The sequence below is a fragment of the Amblyomma mixtum genome, chromosome 4 (genome assembly GCF_055824585.1).
Source record: "Amblyomma mixtum isolate Tamu chromosome 4, ASM5582458v1, whole genome shotgun sequence".
Taxonomy (NCBI): domain Eukaryota; kingdom Metazoa; phylum Arthropoda; class Arachnida; order Ixodida; family Ixodidae; genus Amblyomma; species Amblyomma mixtum.
Genome location: NC_143015.1, coordinates 128,980,767 through 128,998,825, shown reverse-complemented (window position 1 = coordinate 128,998,825; position 18,059 = coordinate 128,980,767). Strand labels below are relative to the sequence as shown.

The 18,059-nt window shown below is 48.9% G+C and overlaps 1 protein-coding gene across 4 annotated transcripts in view; it reads left to right on the top strand.

The window, feature by feature from the left end:
- Positions 1-18,059, top strand: part of dimm (basic helix-loop-helix family member dimmed) — a 391,032-nt gene that overhangs the window by 303,158 nt on the left and 69,815 nt on the right. The window contains exon 1 of one of the 4 annotated variants that reach the window (XM_089587991.1): positions 11,888-12,108. The exons of the other annotated variants lie outside the window; for them this stretch is intronic. The gene's annotated coding sequence lies outside the window, so the exon portion shown is untranslated. Of the gene's footprint in view, positions 1-11,887; positions 12,109-18,059 lie in introns of those variants that run through there. 4 annotated transcript variants of the gene reach the window in all.

The following is an 18,059-nucleotide window of genomic DNA, read 5'->3' as shown; positions in this document are numbered from 1 at the left end:
AAGTTTTGTCTGAACTTTACGCGAAATCCAGACATGCGTGATGGGGTTATTGCCGGCAGCATTTCCTTTTTCTATCGAAATGCCGGATAATGCGAATAATTTAGCATTCGCGCTGATTTAGTTTGGTAATGGCGGCGTATTTTCCTTGTAATGAGAAGCTATACGTGGTTAACTAGTGAGCCGTTCCCTTTCTGTACCTGCTGGCTGAGTTCAACCCTAGGTCTGCGAGCGTCAGTAGCGCGCATACAGAACGAGCTGCGGTCCTTCAGATGACAGCTTCAAAGCCTGGTAGAGAATAGCCTCATATGGAATCATCTAATATGAGATAATCTAATACGAGACATGGGATAACCTTATATGGGATAATAGCCCGATTGGATATTAGAAACGCTTTGTAATCTCTGTCCATGCGTAAGCTATAGTGCCACGTGGCACGAAGGTGAAGGAACTTAGTGTCTCACATCTTCACATATCCTTCCAGCGTCTCGCATCTCGACTTGTGTTGGCCATGTTAACAAGATTAAATACATTTTCACTTGGATGGAACGATAGCCGTTCTTATTTTTGGTGCTGTGTATGAAATATTGTAACTCGCTCCCTTACATAGTACTAGCCCTCTTTTCATATTAATAATCTTGTAACCTTCAGCAGTGTGTTTTTCACTTTTACTTTAACATTTTCTTTCGTCGGCCGTTACGTGCTCCTGAAAGTTTACACTTATGCCATGTTTCGTGACTTCTAATTCCGCCATTCTTGTTATCGTTCCCATGTGTCGGCTACAGTTCCTTATCTCGCTATTATGTATTTTTCTCGATTTCTGGTTCCTGTTCTAACCGGTCCGTGTTATATTCATACGTAGGCTGGCATCTTTGTTTATTTGATTAATTCTACTTTTAGCGCTTTGTGTTTCATTGCGAATCTTGCGTGTTTCTCTTTGGTGAATCCCCTCCCCCTGTTATGTAATGCCCGGAAGGGCCCTTAGGGTATCTGAACATAAATAAATAATTAATAAAAATTCACTATGCTAGCGGTCCTCGTATGTTTGCTGTTTTTTTTTTTAAATCGGGCATAATTTCTTCTTCTCTCCCGCTACTGTAATTTCAGTATTGCTCTAGATAAAAAATTACAAAAAAATGTTTGCTCCTTTTTTTTTCAGTGCACGTAATGCGATTCTGGGTCACGAACGCGGCGAGGGGGACATTGTGGGAGCGACGATGCGCGGAGACATTGAACACTGCTCAGCGAGGTACTACAATGGGAAGGGGGTTTGATGGATCTCTGGGGCCGTGTAGTGACGCGCGCGCGAGCGCAGTAGTCACAATGGAAGGACACAGATACGCGAATGCACGCTGCGACAGGGGCGAACGGTGATGGAGCCGCGATGTGTGTCGCCGGTACAACGGGCGCCCAAAGCTCAGAGCGCTCAGACCGCTGACCACGAGGCTTTCGGAACACGGAAATACGACGCCTCCCGTTTTGCGCTATATTTTTTTTTTTTTTACCGGGTAAATGGTTCGGTCGAAGGAAATGTTATCTCCGTCCATCTAAAGCCGACACTCAATGCAACCAAACCTATGGATGATGTAGCGGACTTCTTGCTTTAACCGTGTCCAACATTCTTGGCCAGAAATTTTGAATATTGGAAGCCTGTAAGGTACTGGTAATGGTGCAGTCTTGCGATATGTAGCAAAATCTTTCTTTTATAGTGTTTCATCGCCCGCATCAGTCAATTAAGACTGCCATAGAAAACAAATGGGAACGCTTTTAACGATAGCAAAGACGTTAATAGCAAAAGCATGCAAGCCTGTCGACTTTAGATGTGCGAATATATAAATTGTTGTAGTGAAATCTCAGTATGCGAAAACGATGCGCCCATATACTTTTTCCCGTTCAAAAATGCCTTTGTCCAAAATTGTTGGGTTTGGATGTCGGAGTGGCACTGTATCGTAACAGGTTACAGCCGCACTAACGTGCTTCCCAATGGGGATCTTAAGTTAGTGGTCGTAGGCTATGAGGGCAGTCAGCCACGTGTAGTCATGTGCTCACCAGACGCTACCACTTGTAGTCATGTCTCTGTAGGTACTGCCATGTATAGTAAGATGCAGTCATATTTCGCGCGTAATCGGCAAGGAATTCATGGAATAATGCGAGTGGGCACCCTCGAGAATGTGCCACGTGTAGTTTGTGCCACCTGTAGTCACGTATAGCAATGGCTGATCTGTAATCAGCCCGGCACGAGAGTGGGTACTGTCGAGAATGTGTCACGTGTAGTCGTGGCACATTCGTGTCGTGTAGTCCTCGTGTGTTGACTACACATCACCCCATGCAGTGACAAGCAGAGATTATCATGTGCAGTCGGACTGACGTGAAGTCAGTCGGGCTTGGGCGTAGGTGCTCTTGTGCATTCAGCGCTATTGCTATCAAGTTGCTCCGCGCAACAGCCAATGTTCTGTGAGTCCCTTCTTACTTATGAAACATAGGGAAAACAAAGCGTTCGTGTCGTAGTATAGCGGTCCTTTTTGGCATCATTCTGGCTTTACACTATGCATTTTATTAAAACATACTGATGTCGTCAGCCTTGCGACGTTTATAATACATTTGCTTATGGACTGTACGAAATCTGTCAAGTTTTCGGCGGTCCATACCTGTGCGTTATTGCCTATATGGCTGGGGTTTCCGTTGTGATAACGCCGCTGTGCAAATCACGCCGAAGGTCATTGCATTCTGGTTGTTGTAACAGGTGTTGACAGCAATAAAGACTACAGTTTTCCTATCCTTTTCTGACATTCCTTTTTTAGTTCGGTTTTATGGGGTTTAACGCCCCAAAGCGACTCAGGCTATGAGGGACGCCGTAGTGAAGGGCTGTGGATAATTTTTACCGCTTGTGGTGCTTTTTTCCTGCACTGATATCGCACAGTACACGGGCCTCTAGAATTTTGCCTGCATCAAAATGCGACCGCCGCTGCCGGGATCGAACCCGCGTCTTTCGTGTCAGCAATCGAGCATCATAACCACTGAGCCACCGCGGCGGCTGTTCCTTTTTTTAGTAGCAATGTGTAATCCCCCCCCCCCCCCCCTTTTTTTTAATACTGAACCGTAAATGGCCTTCTATTCATCTGATCGCTATACCTAGAAATAGGCTTTCTTTTTATTTTTTGGCTCGCTGCATTGTGTGTTTTTACGTTTGCACACGGTGGCGTTAAAAGAGTAGAAATGCTTTGGACTCGCCGTCCACTATGAACGGCAGTGGGGCCGTCAATAAAGCCCGTCCAACGGCGGTCACAAGAGCTGTGCGAAATGACGCCCATATATAGCCTTCGTGTTGTACACGCGTTTGTGTTTATGTTTACGACAACAGGGCAGCCGCGACAGCCTTTCAGTCTCCACGATCACTCACTGTATACACGCCCCCCTCTCCTCTTATTAAGCGACCGTCCAACGCGGGTAGATGGGCTCGCACGCTAGGCGCGTATAATCTGCCGTAGCTATGAGCGCTGCTTGCATCAGCTGGCGTGCGTGCGCTCGGGGAGAGCTTCATACACCGGCTGATCGCACCTTCCCCACCTCTCCTTTGCTGCCCCCCCCCCCCCCCCCTCACCTCGAGCCGGTGGCGTGCGAAAGGAACACGTAGCTCGGAAAGGCCCCTCTGGCGAATAAGCGCACCTGTTGCACGCCCGTCAGCTCACAAACACGCGGCCGCGAAAAGTCCCGGAACGAGCTCGCGGTTTTGGTGACTCCTCTGTCCTAATGCAAACATTTTCAAGCTATATTTGAATGTAATTTGATCGCTTAGAAATAGAAAGGCTTGCGAGAACGTTTTTGCAGGCTAGTCGGTGCATACTGAAAGGGGTTTACAGCACTGGCGTTAAACAGTTCAGACGTTACTGGTCAATAAAATTCCAGAGTTGTTAGTCAGCGCTCGGTACTGTCAGTTCGTTTCTTGCTGTGTTAGTCAGTCTGCGCTGTGAACTCCTTTAATAAAAAGGCTGCTCAGAAGGCAAAAGTTATCGAACGCCCCTCTCGTAAACTTACTCCGAGTGAGTGTGGCAGTGATCCTGTTTTACGTTCGGTTCAATTTGGCAGCGGAGAAAATATTTTTTTTTCATGTTTGATGGGGGTTTAACGTCCCGAAATGACTCAGGCTATGAGGGACGCCGTAGTGAAGGACTCCTGAAATTTAGACCACCTGGGGTCCTTTAACGTGCGCTCACATCGCACAGTACACAGGCCTCTAGAATTTCACCTCCACCGAAATTCGGCTGTTGCAGCCGGGATCGTGCCCGCATGTTTCGGGTCAGCAGCCAAACGCCATAACCACTGAGCCGCCGCGGCGGCGGAAAAAAATTGTCTAGGATTCACTTTGATGTCGCTCATATGTCGTGTAACAGGGTGTTTTCGAAGAAAAGGTGAGCGTACCAGGGAGCGGCAGATAGACAGGTGACCGGAGGTGGTTACAAGGCCTGTGGGTAATGAGGTGGCCACAGCTCAATTGACAATTATGGGTATGATGTGTCACGGTGTTCATCGTGCAATAACAGCTGCAGCCACATTATATCTCTTCCCATATTCTGCGTTTTATCTCTTCCCATATTCTGTGTTTTTCGCGCCGGCCAAGTCTCACGCATGTCCCGCCAACTTTTCCTGTCTAGAGCTATCTTCATTCGTTAAGTTCTGCCGCTATAACGCCGGGCGCAGCTTACAAAGCTGCTGCGGGCGGCTTTTTTCTCTGTTCCGTTATTTTTCTGATTTTCGTGTTTACATTCCCGCATTTTTTTTTTTAATCCATAGCGTCTGTACAGCGGACGTGAGCGCTGTTCTAGCGAGTCAGATTGTTCTGAACCTTGTCGACCTGTCAGTATCTGTGTTACAAGGCATAAACGAGCAGCGTTATACATTCCGGTCGTACCTCTACGCTCGCATAAGTCCTTTCCTTCTCACGTTTCTCCTCGCCACAAAGCATCCGCCAGCTGTCACGATGTGGAGCGTCCGCGTCGACTCGTTTGCCATGCTGTCCATATATAGATAACTGAATGCCAATAAGAATTCCCGTGAAAGAGTTTAACCTGGTAGTTGTCTTCTTTGAAAAGCAGACAAAATATAAAATACGTGATCTTCTGAAAAATTCAGGGGGGCACTTTATTGACCTAAAGTGCGGTGAGGCGGAAGCCTTAAGCGCAGTGTTGCTGCTTGTGCCACTGGTGTGTGGTTAAGATGTTAAGCTTCGCCTCTAAAAGTGGAACGCGACAGCGTCTTGCAACGCTGCCAGGGAGTCCACAGAACGCCATCGTCCGTTCGGCTCTACGCCTTGCTCGTCGGTAAATTTGTTTTTGAGGAAAGGAAATTATCTGTCTCACATATCTCGGTGGACACCTGAACCTCGCCTTAAGGTAAGGGAGGAAGAGTGGATAGAACGAAGACACATTATTCACTAGACGCGCCTTTGCTCATTCCAAACCATCGAGCTGGCATGGCGGAGTGGTTGCGCGCTCGTCTCGCACTCCAGAGACCCTGGTTCGATTCCCCAACTCGACCAATTTCCTACTCTGTTTTATTTATCTGGTCTGTCTAGAATGGTTAATTGGTTAATTAACTAACCAACTTACTTACGTGGAGCATCACTATACCATCCCTTTAATTAGTTCCATGGTTACTAGCCAATCTGCAATTGACCCCGTTGAAATTCGCGCACTGTGACGTCACGAACACTCCGACCAATTGAAAAGCGTGACATTTCTGTCGACAACTGCTTACAACAATGAGGCATTAAAGGCTTCCGCCTTAAAAGGAAAGTAATGTATGTAACACCGAGCAGCTGCAGCAATAGAACAATAAGCGACACCAGCAACAAAGCCTTGCACTTACGCTTTTCCGCCGTTGTGTTCAGGCTGTGTTTGACATGCGTTATGCTGCGTGGCCGGGTTGTTGATGGAGCTACATTCGCGCGCTGTACTGGATAGGCTTTATAAACAAGCTGCCCGATCACACGCCACGTGGGATGCTGATGCATTCACCCCTTTTCTTAATGGTTGTTTGCCGAATGCATTCTTTGGCGAGTTTTCCATTTGTGAACCCCGCCTTTGAGGTACAGGAGCCGGCTACTGACATTGCTGACTTCACAGGCGGCACCTACGATTAAAAAAAATAGTAAAAAGAAAGAAATTAGCAATAAAGAAAAGAGAGTTATCAAGCACGGCACCCTGGTAATAGTGGTAGAACATGCTGCGAGGCTGCATCAAACTCAACTCAAAGTCGCGCACACCGAATGGTGGTGGTGGTGGAAAACATTTATTTACAGATAAACTTCGGGAGGTGAGGTATGAGCTGACCCAAAGGGGGCCAGCCCTCACAAGTACTAGGTGGAGGTCCCTAGTTCGGGACCCCAGTGGCGTCGGCCGCTGCCCGGGCTCGCGCGGCCAGGGCCCGTTGGGCCTGCAGGTCAGAGCAGCCGAGCAGGGTCGCCTCCCAGTCCTCCCGGGTTGGGTTGGGGTGAGGGGGGATAGCAGGGTTGGAGGGGCAGGCCCACACCATGTGGTAGATGTCCGAAGACTTCTCCGCACAGTGCGGACAGCTGCCAGAGAAATAAGGGTCAAAGTGTTTTAGAGCTGCCGGGCACAGCAAAGTATTTGTATATAGGCGAAGCAGAAGCCGCTCCTCCGCCTTTGAGAGGCCTTTACACGGGCGGGGATAAAGACTATGGCCAGATTGATAAAGTAAAGAAATGTCTTTAAACGAGTAAGCTGGAGAGAATTCGAGTTCCTGATCGTCGGGGTCGGAGGGGAATGTCCGGTGAGAGAGCGCGCGGGCGGCGGCGTCAGCTGCCTCATTTCCCTCAAGGCCCATGTGAGCAGGAGCCCAAACGATACGCCGGTGAGCGGGGTCCCCGGTATAGACGCTGTTTTGGAGAATGCGGTAGGCTAGATACGGTACCCAGCCCTGCTCGACGTTCCGACATGCCCCTCGCGAGTCGGAAATAATTGTTTTTGAATTGGAATGAGATGCAGCCAAAGCAATGGCGACCTCCTCCGCGTGTGTTATGTCACGGGCTCGGAAAGTAAGGCCGTTCACTGTTTTGGATTCGTGGACGACTGCGGCCGTGAACCATCCCCCATGGTGGGGGCCGGAGGCATCCACGTAGAATACGCCGGGTTTCGATCCATAGTGGCGGGCCAGGGCTTCCGCCCGCGCCAGGCGCCGGCCATTGTGGTCCTCACGGTTCATGTTCGCGGGAAGAGGGCGCACGTGGAGGGCGCATCTCCACTGGGATGGAATACGTACGCGCTCTTCCATGAGAGTGGTGTGTTGGATGTGTAGTCGGGCAAGAAGGCGGCGACCCGACGATGTCTTCGAGAGACGTGTGTATTGGTTGGTCAAGTGAGCTTCCCGGAGCTCCCGAAATGTGTTCACCATGCCCAGCCCCAGGAGGCGCTTGTTGGAGGTGGTCACGGGGAGGTCCAGAGCCCGCTTAATAATTTTGCGGAGGATGACTTCGAGTGAATCCTCGTCTTGCTTCCGCAGGTGGAGGTATGGAGTCGAATATAGAATTCGACTGGTTACAAATGCATGCGCCAGCCGCAAGGCATCCTTACATCGTAACCCCCCGCGCTTGTTAGAAACCCGGCGGACTAAGCGGCCCACCTGGTCCCCCACCTGACGGAGTTTGGCCAATGTTGTTTCTGACCGTCTGTCTTGATGTATAAAGAGCCCCAGTACCCGGACTTCGATTTTTTCAGGGATTGGACCTGTCTCAAGAGACAATGAAATTTTGGCTGTGCACTTTGGTGAGGGGCGTATGTGCACAAATTCAGACTTTTGGGTGGAGCATCGGAGGCCGCAGCGGCGAGCATAACGGTCCACTATGGTCGCCGCCTCCTGCAGGTTGGCCTCAATGTCTCCAAGGCAACCCTGTGTGGCCCACAGGGTGATGTCATCGGCGTACAGCGCATGCTGTACACCGGTGACAGCGCCCAGCTGGGCCGGTAGGCGCATCATAGCCAGATTGAATAAAAGGGGAGAGAGCACCGCGCCCTGTGGTGTACCCCTGGTTCCTAAATGAAAAGGGCCATGTTCCTTATCCTGGATTCGAATGTAAGATTGTCTGTCTGTCAAAAATTGCCGAATGTATTGAAAGGCGTTTCTGCCGCAGTTAGTTTGAGAGAGGTGGGTGAGAATGATCTCGTGGGTAACGTTGTCGAATGCTCCCTTCAAATCCAAGGCGAGTACGACCTTGTCATTGTGAGCGCATTCGACGGGGTCAAGGACAGCCCGATTGAGTTGTAGCAGGACATCCTGTGCAGATCTCTGAGGGCGAAACCCGAACATGGTGTCCGCGAAAAGATGTTTGGATTCCATGAACTCGGACAGCCTGTCGCGTACCATCGTCTCCATGACTTTGCCCACACAAGAAGTCAGAGAGATGGGGCGGAGGTTGTCCGTGTTGATGGCCTTTCCAGGTTTAGGAATGAAGGTGACCAGGGCGGTCTTCCAGTCGATGGGGAGTGGTACTTCTCCAAGCCAGATTGAGTTAATGTAATTCAGTAAAGACAAGTATGTCGGGTCGGGAAGGTTGGCTAACAATTTGACTGTAATTTTGTCCCGACCCGGAGCGGTGCCACGTTTCATTTTTGCCAGGGCCGCCCTCAGGTCATGGAGCTGGAACGGTGGATCCAGCTCAACGTTCTCAGAACCTGCATAAGAGTACGCCGGCCCGCGGGGGTCCTGGGTGGTGCACAAGTACTGGTCCCGGAGCTTGTGCGACACCGAATGCAGTGACAGATGCAGTTGACAGAGCTTGTTCGCGGAGCGTTACGTCCCAGTTGTTTGCGCTCGTCCTGTACTCTGTCTTATATGTGTGTGTTTTCGCGCAACTTTGCCATGTCAGAAGACGTCCCAGTTACGTCATGATACGTTGTCCTCGCTTCACTCCGGCCGCTGTCTCTTTTCCTCCTCCATTTATTCTTTTCTTCTCACGTATGCGAAAGGCTTCGTGTTCGCAGTGCATCCGATATCAGCGTAAACTTTCCTTTTTTTTATACCAGGTGAAAAAATAATTATTCTAGGTCATGTTCAGGCTCCGCACCTGCATTGGTTATCTGACGCGTCAAGAGGAAGTCGCCGTGTGAGCTGCTCTTTGTTTTACAGCGAAAGCTGTGTTAGCTTTGTGGGAACCATTTAGAGGGTGCAATGGCAGCCGTAACGCGTTAAGCGTAACGAATTACGAAGCGTTACGCGTAGCTCGTAACGCTATTGAGGTCGAGATGTCCACCGTGCAATGAGACAATTAGCGCGCCGTTCAGTTCTTTAAAACTAACCGCCGGCTCACTCCCGCCGTTCAATGAAAACAGTGAAAGCACACGGACGCATTTCGTCTCCATCAAAACGCGGCCGCCGTGGTCAGGTTCGAACCCGGGCACGCCGGGTAGCCGAGCACCCTTACCATTGAGCAACCGCACCGGGCGGATCCCAATAGTACTGTGTTGCCTGGCTAGCAAACACCATAATATGCAGGCGCCTTCCACATAGAAGCCTCTTGGCTTTTCTCTACGAACCGCTACATGCACGAGCTCTTACTTAAATGAGTTTTATGAGAAGCATACTACTTTAGCTACCACTTCAGCCCTTCACCGTGGTTATGCGCCTCCAAATCACGTGATACATGACGTCACACCACGTGACACGATGACGTCACGACAGTGGAGAAACGGGGGCCCACCTCGCGCCGTCGCTGTGGTTGTGCGCCTCCAAATCATGTGATACATGACGTCACACCACGTGACACGATGACGTCACGACAGTGGAGAAACGGGGGCCCACCTCGCGCCGCCGCTGTGGTTGTGCGCCTCCAAATTACGCGACACGATGATGCTTCGCATTCTCCAGGCTTAACCAAGTTAAGCCTCAGCCATTTTTTTTTAGTGTTGTTTGCCGCTTATTCTGGCTACTGAGCCGGAGTTCCCGGGCTCGAACCCGACCGCGGCGGCCGCGTTTCGATGGTGGCGGAACGCAAAGGCAGCTCAGGTTGTTCGATGTCAGTGCACATTAAAGATCCCCAGGTGGTCGAAATAATTCAGGAGCCCTTCACTACGGCATCTCTCTCTCTCACACACATTTCACTCGCACCTTCCTCCCTTCCCTTCCGTCATGGTCCAGGTGTCCACCGAGATGCGAGACAATTACTGCGCCATTTCCGTTTCTAGAAAAACAATGTTCCGTTTATTTTGAGTGTCCTTTAACGTTACCTCCGAAGTTAACTTTACCAACTCTGCATAAATTTAGTGTCGCTTTAAGGACATTGCGAAAGCGGATGCACGGAGAACAACTTATGTGATTACAGTGCTGATAACATCAGTCGGAGTCGGCCATGAAGCTTTCAAAATACGCAGAACAGCACCATGAGGAAAAGGGTAAAGAAGGTGCGGAGACAGGAAGGTTGAAGGTTGAAGGTTTATTTCCGCAACTGGGTGTTGCGAGGACAGCCAGGGAAAAAGCTGTATAGACAGCTTGAGAGGTCCTGGCTTCCTCTTACAGTGCAGCATTGACGGTGGCGGAGTACGACATCAAACAAAATGTAAGTAAAGTATGTTCGGTACAGAGAATGAGACATGTACGTTCAATACGCAGTACATTGTGCTTATAAAAGAAAGAAGAACTACATTAGATCAAAGAGACTATAAAGGCAAACACAGGGAGGAGAAAGTAAATGACAGCAAAATTGACAGGTGCACTCAAAGTGGTAATAGGAAGAAAAAAAAACTACATGAACATTTGGGGCAATTCTTTCAGAGAAATATTGGATAGGTCAAGATTCTTGTGGCAGTACAACTGGTTCAGAAGTGTCGGTAAGGTATGCTGCAACATTTGCTTGCCATAGTTTGCGCGGCATTTCTTAACATTCCAAGGTTCTGCTGCTCGGGTATCATACACAGTTCTGCTTTGCTCTAGCCCAGCCAGTGTAAGTAAGGAGTCATCATTTTTCATTATGGCGAGTTTATATTTATAGCACAGCCTATAGTTATACATGGACTTCATTGGTATGACGTTGTGTCGATGGAAAAGGCTCGCCGTGTGGAAGAAATATGGCACTTTACATGCAATGCGTATAATTCGTTTTTGTAACACTGTGAGTTTGTTAATATTTTCAGCTGTTGTTGTTGCCCACACCATACATCCGTAGTTGGCTATAGAAGAGAACAAAGAGTGGTAAAGTAACATGTTGACTGACATAGGAAAATTAAAGCAATTGCGGCGCATGATACCAACTGTTCTGGAAAGTTTCTGAACTACGTAATTAATATGGTCATTCCATGACATATCTGCTGCAAAGTAAACGCCCAGAGTTTTCACAGACTGCACAAACTCTATTCTGGTATTGTTTAATTCAATTAGAGGTAGTTCAATGTGTTTGTGACGTGGGTGAAACATGACTGCTGCCGTTTTACTAACGTTAATTCTTAAGTGATTATCAACCGTCCAAGTATTTATTGCTTTTAAGGTTTTATTAGCTCGATTTGCAAGATCAGCAGTTGAAGTACCCGAAAAAAACAGACTAGTGTCATCTGCGTAAATTATATACTCAGCAGTGCTATCAATGCGGACAATATCATTGACATAAAGAACAAAAAGAAACGGACCCAAAATGCTCCCTTGCGGAACGCCAGAAGCTACCGCTTTCAAATGGGAGCATTCACCGGCAATACTGACAAACTGAGACCTATGTCGCAAGTATGAAGAAATCAGCATATGGGCTATGCCTCTAATACCGTAGTGATCTAATTTTTTAAGCAGCACAGAGTGATTAACAAGGTCAAACGGAAAGGAGAAAGTCTTGCTTTAGTGGAGCCCCCCCCCCCCCCCCCCCTCCTCTCGCTCCTCCTCCTCTCAAGGCGCTGTTCTGTGTCTTTCCTTTCCTCCCTCTCTTCCTCGCACGCCAGCTGTGACGGCGGTTAAGGTGTCCGCGGAGATACGAGACAGTTACTGCGCCATTGCCTTTCCTGAAAAAACGCAGCTGCGGAGTTGAATGCCACGTTGACAAGGTGCGAAGTAGAGTCCACGAGGTATGTTCGCAAAAAGTGTGCGCCGTGGGATCCTCGTAGATTCGCCAAGCCGGCACAAGTGGGTATTCTTCATTTCAACGGGAACGTAGAAAGCGTGTTGATATTCGAGCTCAACGTGCAGGACCACACCGCTATCGGGGGTGGTGGCTCATAAAGCGGTGAAGCTCAGTAGCCAAACGAGTTCGAAACAAGCAGTCTGTAGCCAAGTAGCTAAACGTGCTCGTAAAGAGAGGCGAAGCCAGGTAGCGAAACGTAGCGAAATAGAAAAGCAAAGCCAAGTAGCTATTTGCGTGTCAGGTTGGCTGGTCGCGTGCATAAATTGTCTGTAAATATGCCTGTACCCGCGCTACCGTCCTCGTTGCATGCATGCGCCAGACCGACGTTACCTGCCGGAAACGCCGCTAATTCCAACCAGCTCTCGTTGAATAATGCGCTAAGCTGGTAAGCGTAGCTCTGTTCTTTATGTTTCTTCTTTTTCGAGTCGGGGCGTGTTAATGAACCTACCTCTACCTATTCCAAGCGTTTTTTTTTTTATTCTCGCAGTAAGACAAACGTCGTTCAAATTGAACGCTGAACGCTGTACCTTTCGCAAGATGACAGCTCAAATGAATCATTTTATTCATTCTGTTCACTGTAGGTATGTTTCATGTATCGGATTTCATTAATGAATTGTCGTGGAAAAAGAGGTTACTTTCTGCACGCGCTTCTGTTCTTCCAAATGAATACTGCCGATTCCTCCGCCCGATCACCCGTCCGTTCCACGAAACTCGGCGCTTAAAGTGCGTGCGCTATCTTCGTCTCCAACGTGTTGAAGTAATCTTCCGTTTCGAACTTGATTAATGAACGCTGCTTGTTCGCGTGCCGAAACACCGTAATACCTGCTGGTGCCTTGCTCGCACAACGCAGATTTGTAGAAAGAAGGTATGGTGTCAACTAATCATATCCTAGTGCACATATCTTTTGGAACGTGACAATAATCCACAGACGATACCAGCCCCTGGCGAGCACCGAATCGCAAACCGGTCTTAGGCGAACGCAGGCTGCTTTCTGAAACGGTTTTGTTTTTAATTCACTCGTCCGAACCTCTGCACAATTGATGCCTACAGCTTGTGACGTCATGGCCGGTAACTGGATAGAAGCAGCATTCGCTTGCTGGGGTATTTATTAGAGGCGGAGCCGCCGACCAACCACAGGAAAGTAAAATAATGAAGCTGAAAAAGAGTTAATGAGAATGCGGCTGCTTTGCTTAAAGGAACGCGCTTAGGTTGCCTTATTCGTGTGTATCATAAGCTTCACGAGAGGAGATGGAAAGCATTCAGCTTAAGTCACTCTCTCAAAAGAATTTTACTACTCCTCGCTGCAGCGATGTAGGCTATTTTCAGCGTAGATAAAAGGGAAAATATGCCTGCACAGCTTAACTCCGCGTAAACGATGTTGTATGTGAAACGTAGATTACGAAGAATACTCTCCTGGTGGTTTTCCATCATCCCGAAGCTTCCACAGAATTGAATTCATCTTGTGGGAAGAGTCTGCGACGATTGCACCGGTTACGGTGTTGCGAATTCTTGTGCTAACACCTGCAACTAAATGAGAGGCGCGCGAGAATACTTCAGTCATTTCGAAAGAATTGTGTGCTTTCGATAACTGATGCGCATTTGTCGGTACGTCAAGCTAGCCGCAAATGCTTTAACCGCGCTCATCAATTATAAACTACCGCCCCTCGGATGGCAAACGCCAGTTTTGTAGTGAGGCTAGCCTATCTATATGTTGATTAGGTTAGCAACCCTTACTTCCTCTTAGTCACCGCTAGACGTTGAACGCACTCGCTTGTCCATCACAATAAACCTATTGGACAATGTAAGGCACCCTGTGAGGGATGTTGTAACGTTCTTATTATCTTTGAATGAAAATAGTCTAACATTAATTCTTGAAAGTCTTTAGTATCAGTTATGGTTCTTTTTTTTTAGTAGTAGCAGGCAGCGGTGACCTAGTGTTTGAGCATCCGCCTCGCATGCGGGAGGTTGGGGGTTCGATCCCCAGTGCCGCCGAGTACCCATCGGTGGTACAATGGATACAAGCTTCCCCTGGCCTTGTGCTCGGCTTATTCGGAGTGAAATGCTTGGTAAATGGGTTTTGGACCCTACCTTGAGCAAACGAAAAAAAAAAAGAAAAAACCTTGTGCCATGGCGCTCTTTGGCCGCAGATGCCCAAACGCCATAAAAATGCATCATAATCATCAGTAGTATTAATAATCTGTGTATGTATCATACAATAAATTTTCAGATCAAATATTCAGTCTGCTTATAATCACAATATTAATTGAGCAAAATAGCGAACTAAGATCGAAAGCAAAATGCAGAATATTTGTCTTCAAAAGCCGTAATACTTTGGTGATATATGATAAAATATATGTTTGTCCGCACCCAGCAACTATTTACTACACTCTAGCAGCGCAGTGAATAGGTAGTGCCCTGACACTATCGATCACATTAGAGCACACCTCGGCACTGCCTGCTGTGTGCTACGACGCGTCACTGCCCTACGGCACTTCCGCGCGAAAGCCGTGTGACACCTGGAGCGTGGGTAATATTTAGCGCACAGGAAAGAAATTGCTGTCAATTTACGCAGTAAAAAACGCCTGCTGTTGCTGGCGGCCATTTATTTTTTCACAGGGAACATTCTGGTATACGTCCTGCCGCAGTCGATGCTCCCTCCACCACTTCCCCCCCCCCCCCCCCCCCCCGTTTTCGTCCCTGATCCCAAACAAACCCTTTCCCTTTTCCACGCCGCTTTCAACCGCTTCAGTTTGCACACTGTACTGGCCGCTGTCATTCATCAAGAAAGCACTAGGTGTGTGCGAATTGTGCTCTTTCGAAAACGAATCGAATACGAACAGGCTAACTTTGCTACCGAATCGAATATTAACAGTTTAGTCAAAAACTAAATATTTTATGGTTTATGGTTTATGGGGGTTTAACATCCCAAAGCGACTCAGGTTATGAGGGACGCCGCAGTGAAGGGCTCCGGAAATTTCGACCACCTGGGGTTCTTTAACGCGCACTGACATCGCACAGTACACGGGCCTCTAGAATTTCGCCTCCATCGATATTCGACCGCCACGGCCGGGATCGAACCCGCATCTTTCGGGTCAGCAGCCGAGCACCATAACTACTGAGCCACCGCGGCGGCCAAAAAAAAAAAACGAATACGAGTAGAATATTCGTGTGGTTATTCGGAACTTGGGTGAATATTCGTTCAAAATGAATGTTTATTACGACGCGCTCCCGACAGAGCTGTCGAAATACACAACACTGATGTCCACTATGGGACACGCAACTCGAATTCAATATATTAACTCTGCGACCGTCATGTAAACACATAAGAAAACGTCAAGTGTAGGTGATGAGAGGGACAAGATTTTGAGTAATGTCATTGGAGATCGGCAGGGTTTGCCAAACCTGGCTGAATAAACCAAGACGAAGGGGAGGCGGAGAAGTCTAGGTAAGAAATGAAAGGAATTGAAGCACCGCTGCATTGATAGTCTTGAGTACAAGTCACGCTTTGTTGTCGGCAGCGCAGAAAATTTTTTCAACGTGAAAAGTTTTCCCGTTTCATTCTTTTTTATAAATCTTTTACTAAGCTCTGTGGTCATTTGGCATTATAACGAAGAGAAATCAAGTTCTTCACCTGGACCACAGAACCCGGAACCGAACCGCCGCTGTGCATTATGCTTGCGCTCAGCAAGATACATACATAGGCGATGCTAGCATTTCAGAAGAACTGGTATTGTATCGCATATGGATTAACATCCCAAAGCTGCGTTTGGGGCTATGAAGGACACTAGAGTGCCGGGCTCTGGATTCATTTCGGCCGCCTAGGTACCTTTAACGTACGCGGACATCGTACAGCGTACGGGCACGTTTTAAGCATGAAATGCTTTTAGCCCCCGTTGTCGGCAGTGTGGTGACGTCACGCCGAGACCTAGAGCCATCATCCGGGCACTGAAATCCACTCATCCGGGCACTGAAATCCACTCAACCGGGCACTGAATTCCCGTCATCCGGGCACTGAGTTCCCGTCATCCGGGCACTGAAATCCACTCATCCGGGCACTGAAATCCACTCATCCGGGCACTGAATTCCAGTCATCCGGGCTCTGAAACGAGAACATCCGGGCACAGTACGAGACTTACCGAGATTTAACGAGACTCTCTAAGCCCTCCTACGCGACCGGCATGCAAGCACCGGTTGGTCTCCAAACGAGACAAAAAATAACTGCTGCCAGTGCCTTCTCAATGTTTATCAAGATATCAGTGGAGCTATGGGTTTGATAATGCACGGAATTATAATTTCCGATTTCTAATAAGGCGTGCAAAAAAGCACATAAATGCCACGTTACACTTCGTTGTCATACGTGATCCGGGGGGGAAGCTCTGCGTTCAAAGGGCAAGGCATCGCGCCGAACGGGTGGTGGCGTTCCTCCCTTCCTTTACGGTGCGGTTCGGGTGTCCACCGAGATGGCAGAGAATTACTGCGCCATTTCCTTTCCTCAAAAAACCTTGCGTTGAAATGGCAAGGCATCGCGCTGAACGGGTGGTGGCGTTCCTCCCTTCCTGTACGGTGCGGTTCGGGTATCCACCGAGATGACATTAGGCCCGTAAACATTTCATGCTTACTCTACTCTCGTTTACGGGAGAGGCAGAGGTTTTTTTAAGCATGAAATGCTTTTAGCCCCCGTTGTCGGCAGTGTGGTGACGTCACGCCGAGACCGAGAGCCATCATCCGGGCACTGAAATCCACTCATCCGGGCATTGAAATCCACTAATCCGGGCTCTGAAACGAGAACATCCGGGCACCGTACGAGACTTGAGATTTAACGAGACTCTGTAAGCCCTCCTACGCGACCTGCATGCAAGCGCCGGTTGGACTCCAAAGGAGTCACAAAAAATAACTGCTGCCAGAGCCTTCTCAATGTTTATCAAGATATCAATCGCTGTGCGTTTGATAATGCACGGAATTATAATTTCCGATTTGTAATAACTTGCAAAAAGCACATAAATGCCACGATACACTTCGTTGTCATACGTGATCTCTTAGGGGCTTCGCGCATCGAAGCAAAGCCGCGCAGGCGCACAGGGGCCCGGGGGATAAGCGCTGCGTTCAAAGGGCAAGGCATCGCGCCGAACGGGTGGTGGCGTTCCTCCCTTCCATTACGGTGCGGTTCGGGTGTCCACCGAGATGGCAGAGAATTACTGCGCCATTTCCTTTCCTCAAAAAACCTTGCGTTCAAATGGCAAGGCATCGCGCTGAACGGGTGGTGGCGTTCCTCCCTTCCTGTACGGTGCGGTTCGGGTGTCCACCGAGATGACATTAGGCCCGTAAACATTTCATGCTTACTCTACTCTCGGTTACGGGAGAGGAAGAGATTTTGCATTTCGCCTTCGCAGAAATACGCATATCATCATCGGGATTCGATCTCACGTCCTTGTGCTCGACAGACAAGCGCCCAGCCCACGTCTCTTTCTCTATATATACTCTTATTGGTCTGCAGGCGAACAGTTGATTTTTTTGCTGTGAGCCTTCGGCGACGAATGCGCGCCTGTTCACTCATGAAATTGCTGTCGACAACTATCGCCGCAAAAAAAAAAAAAAGCGTAAATTACCCCTTCGTAAGGCTGGCTTCGCCATTCGCATTGTTGCCCAAGGAGAAGACAGCTTGCCAGGGGGACGTGCTGAGTTCGAGGGGCGGGGGGGTGGTAGTAGTGGTGGTAGGGGGGGGGGGGGGGGGTCGATGAGGGAGGTGGCCGGCGTTGTGTTCGCGGACCACGGAAAGGAGTAGGGGAAAGAAACTCGGGGGATTAAGTTGCGAAAGGAGGAGGCTTACTTAAAGGCGAGCTGCCGCCGTCCTGGCTGAGTCGCTCGTCGACTAATGCAAAGAGAGTCTCGTACGAGCACAGTCGTCGTCCTGGGTGTGGCGCAATCGGGCATGGTCGTCCCTGCCGAACCTGCG